Source organism: Tenrec ecaudatus, chromosome 12, assembly GCF_050624435.1.
Source record: "Tenrec ecaudatus isolate mTenEca1 chromosome 12, mTenEca1.hap1, whole genome shotgun sequence".
NCBI classification, from domain to species: Eukaryota; Metazoa; Chordata; class Mammalia; order Afrosoricida; family Tenrecidae; genus Tenrec; species Tenrec ecaudatus.
The window spans coordinates 55,486,220-55,501,128 of NC_134541.1; the positions used below are offsets into that span (position 1 = coordinate 55,486,220).

Below are 14,909 nucleotides of genomic sequence, written 5' to 3' on the forward strand. Positions count from 1 at the left end.
CCCCACCTCCTGATTTATAAAGTTTCTATAAGTTGGTGTAGATTTTTTAACTGCTGCAAAAACTAATAAGAATGCCATAAAACCATCACCAAATACATGTATTGTATTGTATGCATGACTTACATTGCTAATTCCAATGATACATCTAACAATACAAAATCCTAAGGCTTTCAAATATTTAACATCCTATGTTTATAGGTATGCTGTGATATTGTTCCATTAATCAATGATCAGACCTGAATAATTTACCCAATAGAAAGATTACTTCATATTGATAAGGCCAAAGTAATAATCTTTTTTAACAGTTACAATTAAATACCTACATTTGTAAAACACAGTTTTTTTAATTAGAAAAAGAAGAAGGGGAAGAAGCAGTGGCCAACCTGTTTAAGAATGAAAGAAAGATTTTGAATCAAGAGTAAAATTCTATTCTTTTTTATGAGAGTGATTTCGTAGGTATGAGGAAATTCCAGCTCAACCCCAGGAAAGTGCAGTTCCAAAAATGCCTCAGAAAAACTTATTTGCTCCTCAGAAAAACACTTTTCTTTTCAGAGTTTTTTTAAAGAGCAAGTTTTACACCCTTGTTTCTTAAACTGCTAACCAAGAGATTCAACATGGGCCCTGCATTTGTATAACTATTTCAGGTCATTTTTCCATGGCCCACAGATTCTGCATCAGAAAGTTGAAGGTACATAAACGTGCTGCCCCAACCCCAAAGAAGAGAATGAGAAACCGTCATCATGTGGAACTACAGGTGCTGAAGCCTTTGAACCTTTCCACGGTGGAGCCGGTTGGGAGGGTACCGGAGATGGTGAAAGCATAGGAGATGAAAGTGGGACTGGTGGACACAGAAATGGGCATGCCAGCCAGACATCATGAGCATAAGTGCTGGTACAAGAGGCCTGGGGCACCAGGGGGGGGGGGTGTTACATAGGTAATGGTTGATGGTATTAGCACCACAGAAGGTCAGTTTTTCCATACAGAAAGTGTGGCCTAGGCAAGCCCAACATCCCATTAAATATGCCCAAACAATGGCAGAGAACAGACCTGAGGGGACAACATAAGATTACATAGCAGTGGTTTACATATAGCGGAAGTAAATACATATGTAAATACATAATGATCATATGCCATTGCTGTGGAAACATAGCATTCAGCAATGACAAAGAAACAGAAAATATAGAGTTAGGCACCTGGATAGGAGATGAGGTTTTTCTCCAGTGAAAAGTCCATTATCATTTGAGGGTAAGACAGAGAGTAGCAGCTATCTATGAAAGATATATTAAAGAGGAAATAATACACAGGTGTGTGAAGACGTGAGTTTAGTGAAATCAATGTGATCAAGCCTATATTAGCCAACAGGGAGCCAGAGGGATCACTAGGAATATGAAGAACGGAGGAACTGAAATTCTGGCCTGTCGGCTAAGCCCTGGAGAATAAACCCCGGTACCAGTGAGTGAGGTCCTTCAGTCATTCTTTTCCAGGAGTGGATCTATGGAGATGAATGAGACAGCCAAACCGGAAAGAAACTAAGCTTTTCTGAGTCATTCTCGCTCACAACATGCCACACAACTGGCCCTTTGGAGCGCTCTTTTCTGCCCCAGGGTGCCCTGCAATATAAAATAATTTACAGGAACTCTAAAAAGTCAGAGGATTGCTTAGGTCCCTCAGGAAATGATGCTGAAGCTGGTCACTGTGGTTTTCATATGAAAGGCAAGGACGACATGAAGTACCTGATAAGCAACATAACAGCTTAGTGTAATCTATATTTTGATGTTAACATCTATTTCATAACGTAACAATATTAAACTTCCAGCTTGTCTTGTGACACATGTTACTGAATCTCATCTGACCCCTAGGCTTTATGCAGATATGGATATGTGGAGATTAGAGATGGGATTATTCTAGCATGAATATGAATCTATGAGGTGCACAGTTAAGTGAGTAAAGTCGTGGGTTTCAAGGACAGTTAAAATAACGGATGTGGTCATTGATGTCATGTGTCCCAATGATGGAGCGCATCAGTAACAATGTAAGGTGTGTGTGTGTGTGTGTGTGTGTGTGTGTGTGTGTGTGTGTGACTGAAGTTAGCCTTGAGTATTCTCTAAGGCTCAGTGGACAAGATAAGAATCAGGGAAAACATGAGAGGGGAATTACACCCTAAGCATCAAGAAAGGACTGGATCTCAGAGTTGCAGAGAAGTGACGAAATGTTGAAATCTGAGACATTGGACAAACAGGCATGAGATAAGAAGTGGGATGGGGCAAACTAAGAATGAAATGAAGTGTGGATGGCAAATCAGGACCAAGGGTGAGAAGTCTCATCCCGTGAGGTGGCGTTCAGGGGTTGAACAATGCTCATGGTCACAGTGAGCCTTAGGAATGGAATGAGAGATATAATAAGACTGTTTCATGAAGGTGGGATAACGAGGGTACTGGCATTTATATAATTAGGTGTTTGATTCCTTCTCTGTTCATACACTATAATTTTATTCAAGCTGCTGGGACCCTGTCAGCCTTCTAAAACTCTGTCCACTCTGGCGCATCAATATATATTTGATGCTAGCTGTGGAATAAATGTAAATTCAAACAGCCCTTCTTTAGCTATTGCACACGGGCCTTTTTTGCAGCGCTTCCTGTCTTCATTTGTGCTCTTCCCTTGACTGTGAACGTTCTTTTATTTCACAATGACTCGGTGATATTTTGGCAAAGGAACGGGATTTCATCTGAGATCCAATAGATAAAATATCATAAAGTAAGATATTTCTGAAGAATGCCCTAGAAGACAAAGGTCTGTTTCCACAACGACTGTTTTGTTTTAAATGATCTATGATCTTCCCATCCAGATTCTGCAGTTATTCGACTCTCGACTCTGCTGTTCTTTGAGTGCAGTCTCCAGGACAGGGACATAAGTGACCCCTAGGGTTCTGGGATCCCTTGTTTCTGAGTTTAAATGCGAATAAATCTTTCAGGAGGTGTTAAGATACCTGTATTCTTTCTTTATCTTTTTTTTTTTTCATTTTTAACATTTTGTTAGGGACTCATACAACTCTTATCACAATCCATACATATGTATACATCAATTGTATAAAGAACATCTGTGTATTCTTTGCCCTCATCATTTTCAAAGCATTTGGTCTCAACGTAGGCCTTTTGCATCAAGTCCTATTTTTTCCCCTCCCTCCCCAATCCTCCCTCCCTCATGAGCCCTTGATAACTTATAAATTATTATTTTGTCATATCTTGCCCTATCCAGCGTCTCCCTTCACCCCCTTTTCTGTTGTTCATCCCCCAGGGAGGAGGTCACATGTAGATCCTTGTAATCGGTTCCCTCTTTCCTACCCACTCACACTCTACCCTCCCAGTATCGCCCCTCACACCCCTGATCATGAAGGTATCATCCACCCTGGGTTCCCTGTGCCTCCAGCTCCTATCTGCACCAGTGTACAACCTCTGTTATAACCAGACATGCAAGGTAGAATTTGGATCATAGTAGTGGGGGGGTGGGTGGAGCATTTAGGAACTGGAGGAAAGCTGTATTCTTCACCAGTGCTATGTTGCACCCTGACTGACTCATCTCCTCCTCTAGATCCCTCTGTGAGGGTATCTCCAGTGGCCGACAAATGGGCTTTGGGTCTCCACTCTGCACTTCCCCTTCATTCACTATGGTAAAAAATTTTTTTGATGATGATGATGCTTTATACCTGATCCTTTCAACACCTCGTCATCACACATTCTGGTGTGCTTCTTCCATGTGGGCTTTGTTGCTTCTGAGCTAGATGGATACTTATTCACCTTCAAGCCTTTAAGACCCAAGACACTGTCTCTTTTGATAGCCAGGCGCGATCAGCTTTCTTCGCCACATTTGCTTATGCACCCGTTTGTCCTCAGCGATCATATCATGGAGGTGTGTTCCCAATGATATTATGTTTTTGTTCTTTGATGCCTGATAACTGATCCCTTCCAAACCACGTGAACACAGAGGCTGGTGTGTTCTTCCATGTGGGCTTTGTTGCTTCTGAGCTAGATGGCCGCTTTTTTATCTTCAAGCTTTTAGGACCCCAGACACTATCTCTTTTGATAGCCGGGCACCATTAGCTTTCTTCACCACATTTGCTTTTCACCAACTTTGGCTTCAGCGGTTGTGTTGGGAGGGTGAGAATCATAGAATGCCAATTTAATAGAAGAAAGTATTCATGCATTGAGGGAGTGCTTCAGTAGAGGCCCAAGGTCCTTCCATCACCTTAATACTAACCCTATAAATATAGGCACATAGATCTATTTCCCCATCCTCATATATATATTTGCATGTACATGCCTTTGTCTCGACCTTTATAAATGCCATTTGCCTCCTTTCTCTTTCCTCTATTTCCCTCGACTTTCCTCCTGCCCTACTACTATACTCCGTCCCCACCTGGGTTACAACTATACCTATTCATTACGTTACCTTACCCTTGATCATTCCGTACCAGGCCTGCCACTCCCACCTCACCACCAATTTGGATCCCATATTGTTCCCTTGTCTCTAGGTTTGTTAACACCACTTCCTTACCCCACCCTCTACCTATCCCAAGTCCCCGGAACTATTGGTCCCATTGTTTTTCCTCCAGATAGTTCATCCAGCCTATCTTATTTAGACAGACCTCTTTATCTTCTGTCTGACTGGACATAATCTCTCTCTCTTTCACTCATTGCTCTCTTGCTCTTGCACTCAGTATTTCTCTCTGCATATCTCTCTCTCTCTCTCCCCTTTGAAGTTAGCTAATCTAACTTCAAGAAATATATATTCTTCTATTTCCAATATTTTACATAAGCAGGTTCTGCCTTGGCATGGAGAGACAATCCTGGTGAAAACATCTATAAATTTTTCTTTGGGTGGTAAAATGGTTACTTTTAAACGAAAAGATGTGTTAACATATTCCACACATCATTGAACCAATGATGATATTTTATTTTCTATTATGTATCATTTTTAGGCAATTCAAAACTCAGTGGAAAAAGATAGTCCATGCATTATGTTCTTAAACTTAATGCACAGAAGTTAAAATGTAAATAGCAAGGAGATCTCATGGAAAGTAGAAAGAAGAACATCAATAAATGTTAGAACAAAGTAATACTATAAAAGATAGGGAGATATGGAGCTGATGAATAGTTTGAAATGTCAATCATTTGGTTAGTAGTCAAGTACTTCACCATGGGTTTACCACCAATAAGAAGCTTGTTTAGTTTAAAATATTTGTCCTGAAACTAGATACTATAACAGTTGTATGTTATTGTGGTATAAAATTATTAAAATCATGAAACATAAAAGAAAACCACAGAAAGTCCATGTTACTATAAAATGGATCAGATAGATAAGAATTAAAACAAATAGAAATATGGTTTATATACCAAATAGACAAGACTTTGATGGTTACAAAGGGGCCAGGGAATGGGGAGGGAGCGAAGGGAGGAATTGGAGAGGTTTGGAGAAGTAGAAAACTGGAGGGTTTAACACTATATGTATATCTATATAATCTATATATCTCTCTCTGCATATACAAATAAATAAGTACAAGTAAAAATGCTTCAGGAATAAACCATACAAACTGTCCAGACTCCTTACACCTCCATTCCAAATACTGGTCTGAAGGCGATCGATATAAGGAGGAACAGTAAAATGGAAGTGGACTTGGAGTCTTTCATGACATTCAAGTTCATTGCAAGCAAAAAAGAATTAGAAACAAATATAAGAAAATAATAATGTAATGAAAAACTTTGTAAATGGATATGTTCGCAGATTCGACCTAGCTGAAGCAAATGGGTGGATGGGTGTTTGGTTTGAGTGAGTTACATTTTATACCAGGGAGGTAATGGTAGACAATGTGAATGCGATGCTAAATGACATGAAAGAGGCAAGGGGGAAAAAGAAGAAAATATTAGTTCAAGTGTGTGCCAGATACTGAGTATCAAGTAATTGAGAAGGTAAACAGAAGAGGGTAAATTAGAAATGTGTTACATCAAAGGCAGAGAGCTTTATTATACAAAACTATTAAAATGTGAATAAATTTTTTTAACATATACTCCATCTAGGTGTGCACTTCTGAAGCTAGTATTTCTGCCTTTCCAACGCATCCTTGAGGAATTCTGTGCTGTTCAATTTACACCATATCAAAAATGTAGTCTTGACATCTTCCAGGGACTAAGTCATAGTCCTATGAAATGTTTTTGAATTGTGAAAACAATACACAAATCTTAACTGGAAAGGTCAGGACTATAGGGAGGATGGGGTGAGGTTTTCCCATGAAATTCTGATAAGACACTCCTGCTGTGCTCAGAGAATGAATATGTCTACAGTCTTGATGGAAAAATAACATTCTCTGTACACTTTCCTGGCCTTTTGCTCATGAATGCAGTTTCAATTTCCTAAAAACTTCTTCACAATAAGTCTGTGGTCATCTTGTGTCCTTTGAGAAAATTTATCAAGATTACCTATTGGAATCCTAAAAATAAGTCATCATAACCTTCTGAGCTTCTCTGTCTGTCTTGAATGTGACAGGCCAGCTGATTCCCTCAGAAGCCGCTGCTCTGACTCAACCACCTTTTGGGAGGCATGCAAAGGCGACCGTGACACGTGCTTTACTAAGAATCACAGAAATGGGTTTAACAGCATTGTTGTTTACATTAAACTCATACATGTATAAATTGGAGCCCAGTAAAAATATTTTTATACATATCCTAACATAATGACTAAGCATATTTAGAATCAAAAGAGAAGAGATGGACTTTAATTAATAGAATAAATATAGATCCCCAAATGAAGGTCTAGAAACATTGTAACAAGAATCAAAATTCAAAGAAAAGAGGCAAGAAAGATTACCTACCTACTTATAAAGGAAAAATCCAAACAAAAATCATGTTGCTTTGAAACTGCCAGCCATGCATGTCAGCCCAGTGCACACCCACTACAGCACCAGACCTCCTCTTTCCTGACACATCATTCCATAAATTTTTCTAAGTCTATGGGTTCTCTATTTAAACTTTTGATGAAGTATTTTTATATCCACGAATGTCATATTTTTATGAGGCCTCAGTCCCCTGGTCTTCTGTGGGTGGTTTTCCTTGTTTGGAAGCACATTTAGGCTTTGTAGTAGGGTCCCTCTACTTTTTCATTGATGATCATTATGGTATACTATATATTTAATCTATAATGAACTCATTTTTGTGTATGGCATGAGATATGAGCCTTGCTTCATTCCTTGGAAAGAAGAGATGAAATTGTTCCAGCTCTATTTGTTGAAAAGACTATCACTTGTCCATTTAATATGTTTTAGTCCTTTATTAAAATTCAGATATATCTAGGTGCTTGGTTTATTTCTGAGTTCCCAGTTATGACTTGCTGGTCTATATAGCTCTCATTGCGCCAACACCAAGATTTTTTTGCTGCCATGGCTACATAATAGGTTTTGAAATCAGTGAGTGAGAGGTCTCCGACTTATTTTTTTAATTTTTCAGTGCCTTTCTGTTCTCAGGAACATTCCCAACATCTCTTGGAGATATTTCAACACAATTCTTCTGAATTCTATTTCTGGTGATTCTATGGCTCTTTTTCACAGCACTCCATTGGATTCGGGTGATTTTCAGTTGTTTCTGTTTGAGTTTCTTGACTTTGGGGTCTACCGTGGTTGACTGCTGTTTCTCTGGCATGGTGGTGCAGCTATTACTGGTGTGTAGGCTGCTGATTTCTGTAGAGATAGTTGACTTTGGCTAGTGATGTGAGATTAGTCTAATAAAAAGCAGAACACATGCATTGGGAAAATCCAGGAGAAAAGTAGAAAGATGGGTGTGTTAAGCTGTGTTGACTAGAGAAAGAAATCTAAGGATACTCATATATGTATAAGAAACAGCTTTATACCAAGAAGTAATTATATATCAAGAAAATGTCCTAGTCAGCCCATCTCAAACCATAAGTCTGATACTAATCCTTAAGTCCCTCTTCAGACTCATGCAACCACATGCGAAGATGCTCACAGCAAGACGATCACAGGCTGGTGGGTGTAGCATCATGTGGATCCAAGGTCAGCGGAAACAGCAGGGCTCTGGCAGCTCTCTGGGTCAGCAGAGCAGGCCTGCAGGCAGATAGGTGGACTGTAGAGTGAGGGGAGGTTCCAAAGACCCTCCTTATGAGAAGGCCACACTCCCAAGGAGACACCATCAGGCTGTGAGCTGATGGACAGGTTGAGTACTACATTTTTGTACATCTTCAAGTAGGCATACAATCATCTAACTACCACAATGGGTACGTAGTGAGGTGGGGTTAGCGGGCAGGGAGGTCAGGTAGAGAAAAGAGAGAATAAAGTAAAACAACAATCATAATAACAATAAAGAACTGTGATAATCAATTTAAAGGTTTGTAAAAATAATGAGAAATATACTTTAAGAGGGAAAATAAACATTAATCAGTATTGTGAAAATGTATTTCATGAGGAAAAGAAGAGAGGGAAAGCAAAAATACATAGTAGGTGAGGCAATTGAAAAGCAAATTACCAGAGCAAAAGAGGATCTATATGTCTACATACATTTAGAAGAAATAAAATTAAAGAAAGAAAAAATAAAAGGGAGAAGGACGAAAAAAGAGAGAAGAGGAAGTAGACTAAACAGAAAAGAAAAAGGGCAGCAAAGAGGGAAAAATGTAAATGTGCAGAGAGGAAAAGGTAAAAAGAGGAGGCTGGGACTTGGGTTTGCATATGGAAATCGGTTGCTATGGCAATGGGAGCTTGGGTGGTCAGTGCTTTTAAGAAAAAGAGTTTAAAAAATCAGGTTTGTGTGTATATGACTGGATCTGTGGGAACACCTGTGTCTTCCTAGGAGATGAATGTATCCCTAGATGAGCGGGGCCACATGGGAAAAATATATAAAAAGATAAAAAGAGATAAAATAAAACAAAGATACAAAAACAAACCATAAACTCACAGTGCTGGGAATTCTGATTGGTCAGGGGGTTAGCAAGGTGTTCTACTATTTCTTGGGCTATTTTCTCTGTGTTTTTTCTTTCTTCCTAATGTGAAATCCTTTTCAAACATAATTTTTTCCTTTTAGAAGTTTACCATAGAATTTTTTGTTTTCTTCATCTTAAAAAATTTTTAATAGACTGTACTTGTATTTTGGTCTCCAGAGTTGTCTGTGAGTTCACAGACTTGTATTGTTTCAAGTACGCTCTTTTGTTCTTTCAGAGTGACATACAGCTCTAGCAGTTAGTGCCTGTCTTCTAGATTCGTATTGGAAAATTTTAAGTAATTCCTAGTTTTAATTAATCTTGTTATGTTGATTTTTGTTGTTCTTTCCTGCATTTATCTATCTTCTTTTTTTCCCCTTGTAGCTCTAATGTTTTCTTCTTTCCATTTAAAGCAGTTGAAGTTAATCCTTACAAATTTCCCATGAGAAAATCTAATGTGCTTTCTTTATCTAAGATATCACTTAGGTATATTTCTGCATATAGGCCACTTGTTTCTGTCATCTTTTTTTCTCATATGCACTGAAATTGCCTGCTTTTCCAAGACATGATGTTGTTTCTGTATTTTCTTCTTTGGTTGGTCAGGTGATAATAGAATGAATCATACCATCTATGCACTTGCTGCAGCTCTTGATAGTTCAAGGGTGGCTGGGCCAAGTGGCAACAGCTTATTCAGTGCAGGGACTGATGACAGGCAAAAGTTAAAAAATATTTCTTGTGAAGGTATCAGCCCCTGTGGGTTTCATAAGGTGTAAACTCATGGCCCAAACTGCTATAATAAAGGGAGGAAGAAGTAAATATCTAAGATGCTTTACCTACACACACTTGCCTTCTTTACTGAATTTGAATATTTAGATCAGGGACCAGCATCAATTTAATTATATCTCTCTAATCAAGTGTTGATGAGTGAGTTGTATCTATTTTAGCCCCAGGGTTGTGGTCAGTTAACAAACTTGAGAGTCTCTCATGCTAAATTTTCCTGTGTTGACTCATTTAAGTTCACCCCTCCCTCAGACTGATTCACCCAGGTGATGCCAGGGATGAGATGTTACTATGCTCTGAGGGATTGGTTTGAGTCTCAGGACACAGGACAGTGTGAGGAATGTGTTGTCAATTTACCTTTTATACTTTTCCACTCTTGTGGTGGGAGCGTAAGATGATATCTTCTTATGGGAGGATTCAAGAACCCCTTGTCTTAAAGTAAAATCAAATAGAAGAAAGAGCTTGGAGGCAAAGGGAATTTATACAGGTCTAAATAAAGGCATTTACATATGTAAATATATTTATAGATAAGGATGGGTAAATAGATATATGTGCATATATTTATAGGTTTAGTATTAAGATAGCTGAAGGACATTGGGCCTCTTCTCAAGTACTCCCTCAATACAAGAATACTTTAATCTATTAAACTGGCATTCCATAATGCTCAACTACCCAACATGATCGCTGAAGACAAATGGGTGCTCAAGCAAATGTGAAGAAATCCGATGGTGGCAGAGTATCTAAATCTATAGTGTCTGTGGTCTTAAAGGTTTGAAGGTAAAGGAGCGGCCATCCACCTCAGAAGCAACAAAGCCCACAGGGAAGAAACTCACCAGCCTGTATGATCACGAAGTCTTGAAGAGATCAAGTAGCATGCCTCAAAAAAAAAATCATCATTGTGAATGAGGGGGAATATGGAGTGGGGACCCAAAGCCCATCTGTAGGAAAATGGACATCCCCTTACAGAAGGGTCACAAGGAGGAGATGAGCCAGTCAGGGTGCAGTGTAGCAAAGATGAAACATACAACTTTCTCTAGTTCTTAAATGCTTCACCCAATCCCCACTATCATGATCTCAAGTCTACCTTATAAATCTAGCTAGACCAGAGGATGGACACTGGTACAAATAGGAACTGGAAACACAGGGAATCCAGGGCAGTTGATCCCTTAAAGACCAGAGGTGAGAATGGTGATACTGGAAGTGTGGAGGGAGGATCGGGTGGAAAGGGAGTACTGATTAGAAGGGTCTACATATAACCTCCTCCCTGGGGGATGGATAACTGAAAATTGGGGGAAGGGAGACATCAGACAGTGTAAGATATGACAAAATAATAATTTATAAATTTTCAATGGTTCATGAGGTAGGGGGAGTAGGGAGGGGGCTGGAAATGAGGACCTGATGCCAGGGGCTTAAGTGTAGAGCAAATGGTTTGAGAATGATGAGGGCAACAAATGTACAAATGTGCTTTACACAATTGATGTATGCATGGATTGTGAAGCGTTGTATGAGCCCCTAATAAAATGATTGAAAAATATAATAATAATAATAATAATAATAAATAAAATGAATCTCTTGTCTTTTCAAGGCTTCTTATGTGGGTTTCCTCCTTGCAAATTCCTAAGCTGTGCTTGGCTCAGACTTCTTTCTAAGACAGGTTAAGAATTCAGGTCACTTGTTTTCTACTTTTTAAATTCATCTTTGCTCTGAAATTACGGAGCATCTGATGTGAGCCATATTAGTTTTTGTTGTTGTTTCTGTGCTGGATGAAATCTTTTGGGCTAGGATTTTGTTGAAAACTTTGACATCTGCTTGTATATACAGAGGGATATTGTTTTGTGTGAGTTTTTGTTCTTGTTTCTTTCTGTTTCCTGATTTAATGTATGAAGATTATGCTGGCTTCATTGAAAGAATTTGGTGATATTTCTTTCTCTTTTAAGGTTTTTAAGAGGTTGAATAGGATTAGTATCAGCTCCGCTTTGAAATTGTGGTAGAATTATCCATTATAATACTGTGGCACTGGGATTTGTTTTTTGTTTCTGTCTTTTGGGGGGGCGATGCTAAGCTGGTTGATGACGTCTTCTGTCTTATTTTGTAAAGAGGCTTTTAAAGTTAGGTATCTACCTTTGTGTCAGCTTGAGTAGGTAGTGTGTTTCAGGTCAACTTTCATCTAAATTTTAAGTTGGAGTAGAATTACTAGCTAAAGTTTTCTTTATGTCAGTTGTATCAGTTGTATTGTCCCAAATTTAATTTCTTAATTTGGTTATTTGTCTCTTCTGATACTTAATTTGCTAAATCTAACCAGTCACTTATCTAGTTTATTTATTAATTCAAAACCACCAATTTTGGGTTTTACTGCTAAATTCTATTGTGTATTTCATTTATTTCTACCATATCTTTATTATTTCCATTTTTCTTGGAATATTTTAACTTACTTTACTCTGATTTTTTCCCACTTACTCACATTCTTGGGCAAAAAAAAAATCTTCCTTTTTTCTTAATGTAAGCATTTAGGTCTTGAGGTAGTTAGTTTATTGTGCTGACCTGGATGATAAACACATTGGGGTTAATTGAAGATCAGAGAGATAAATGGCTCAGTGAGCCTCACCTTTCTAATTCTTGTGTCTCTTGCTTTCTGATGGTCACACCAGGGTGCAGCTGCCTTAGCAGTTCCCTGCTTCAGTTGGCAAGGCTGACTTCCTGCAAGACATTCCCAAGGAGAAGCCATGAACCTACCCCAATGCAGCCCTGGGTGCTGGAGCAGCCTTGTGGAGACCCCTTCCAGCACTGAGATGCTTACACATTCACTGACTTGGCTTTCCTCCTGCAGTCAACGTCATTGAGTCTGTTTTGTGAGATGGAGGAGGACTTTGTGGATTGGTGTGGGATATATGGTTTAATGTTGGACTTGTGCTCTTGGCAGCACTGTGTTGGAAAATTCTTGGTGTGTACTCCATATAAAACTTTCTCTTATACATGAGTTTCTGTGGATTTGTTTCTCTAAAGTATCAGGCTAACAGGTCTATAAATTCCCCTCTGAGTAACTTAATTTACTGTGATGCAGAGGTTTCTATATTTTTGTTTCTTTTTAATGTAACAGTTTATTGTCAAATAATTTACATATCATACAGTTCAATAGTTCAATCATTTCAACAAGAATTATATTATTATCATATAAATTTTAAAACATTGCTGCCTCATAGTTATTATGCCTCATCGTTGAGTTGAGTAATCTCAGTTAGTTCTAGGGTTCGTCCCCCTCCCACCTTCATTTCTTTTTCTGGAAATCTCTGTTCCCTCCCTATCACTCACCCCCCACCCCTGCCTCCCCTATTCACCCTTGTATCAGTTATTATCACTATGCATCCACTCTTCCTGTGCATCACAACCTGGAACACCCAACAGAAAAAAATGAAGATCAAAATCAAAATAAAGTGGTAAGGATAAAATAATAATAATATAAAGGCCAAAATAAAAAAAATGAATAAGAAAGAAAGAATTGTCATCAACATTCCCAAAGGCAAGTAAAGGAATTTCTCTTATGGAACAAGTAACACATACTTGCACCCAGAACAAATTCAGGTGGGGTGTACAGGGAGGTCAACTGGCAAAGTACCTCATTTGATCCAGTATAATCAAGATTACAATGGTCTCTGCCTGACAGTAAGTCTGTTTGAGATTCTGGCTGTGGCTAGAGTGGATCTGCCAGCAGATCAGCCTGACTACACACTCTTCATCTGTGTTTTTTTAAATCATTTTATTAGGGGCTCATACAACACTTATCAAAATCCATACATACATCAATTGTGTAAAGCACATTTGTACATTCATTGTCCTCATCATTCTCAAAATATTTGCTCTCCACTTGAGCCCATGGCATCATTCCTCATTCCCCCCCCCCCCGGCTCCCTGCTCCCTTGATAATTTATAAATTATTATTTTGTCATATCTTTCCCTGTCTGACATCTCCCTTCACCCACTTTTCTGTTTTCCATCCCAAAGGGAGGAGGTCACATGTAGATCCTTGTAACGGTCCTCCCTTTCCAACCCACCCTCCTTCTACCCTCCCACTATCGCCACTCACACTACTGGTTTCAATGTGTTTCCAGTTCCTACAAGTACCAGTGTACATCCTCTGGTCTAGCCAGATTTATAAGGTAGAATTGGGATCATGATAGTGGAGGGGGGAGGAAGCATTTAGGAACTAGAGGAAAGCTGTATTTTACATAGCTGCTACATCGCACCCTGACTGGTTCATCTCCTCCTTGTGACCCTTCTGTTAGGGGATGTCCAGTGGCCTACAAATGGGCTTTGGGTCTCCACTCCAAACTCCCTACCTCATTCACTATGGTAAGATTTTTTTGTTCTGATGATGCCTGGTACCTGATCCCTTCGAAACCTCAAGATCACACAGACTGGTGTGCTTCTTCCATGTGGGATTTGTTGTTTCTGAGCTTGATAGCTGCTTGTTTACCTTGAAGTCTTTATGACCCCAGACACTATATCTTTTGAAAGCAGGGCACCATCAGCTTCCTTCACCACATTTGCTTATGCACCCATTTGTCTTCAGCGATTGTATCACGGAGGTGAGCACACAATGATATGATTTTTTGTTCTTTGATGCCTGATAACTGATCCCTTCAGCACCTTGTGATCACACAGGCTGGTGTACTTCTTCCATGTGGGCTTTTTTGCTTCTGAGCAAGATGACCACTTGTTTACCTTCAAGCCTTTAAGACCCCAGATGCTAAATCTTTTGATAGCCTGGCATCATCAGATTTCTTCACCACATTTGCTTATTCACCAGCTTTGTCTTCAGCGGTTGTGTCAGGAAGGTGAGCATCATAGAATGCCAATTTAATAGAAGAAAGTATTCTTGCATTGAGGGAGTATTTGAGTGGAGGCCCAATGTGTGTTTCTATATGTTTAAAGTTAAAATCTTTGACATTAAGATTTTTTACCACTTTAATCTTCATCTCTTTTATGATTCAATTTACTGTATCTGAGACACAGAAACTAGACTAGTGTTTCACTGGAATCAACTGGAACCACAGCCTAGTTAAGTTAACATCTAATTAACAATTACAATGAGAAAAGATTCATGGAAACTCTGTTTCAGGTTACAGCATATTTTTAAATTTGGTAAAACCCTTGGACAA

General features: G+C 39.0%; 1 pseudogene; it reads right to left on the reverse strand.

The window, feature by feature from the left end:
* Positions 1–528: 528 nt before the first annotated feature.
* LOC142422681 (olfactory receptor 8B3-like) lies at positions 529–1,474 on the reverse strand (annotated as a pseudogene).
* Positions 1,475–14,909: the final 13,435 nt, after the last annotated feature.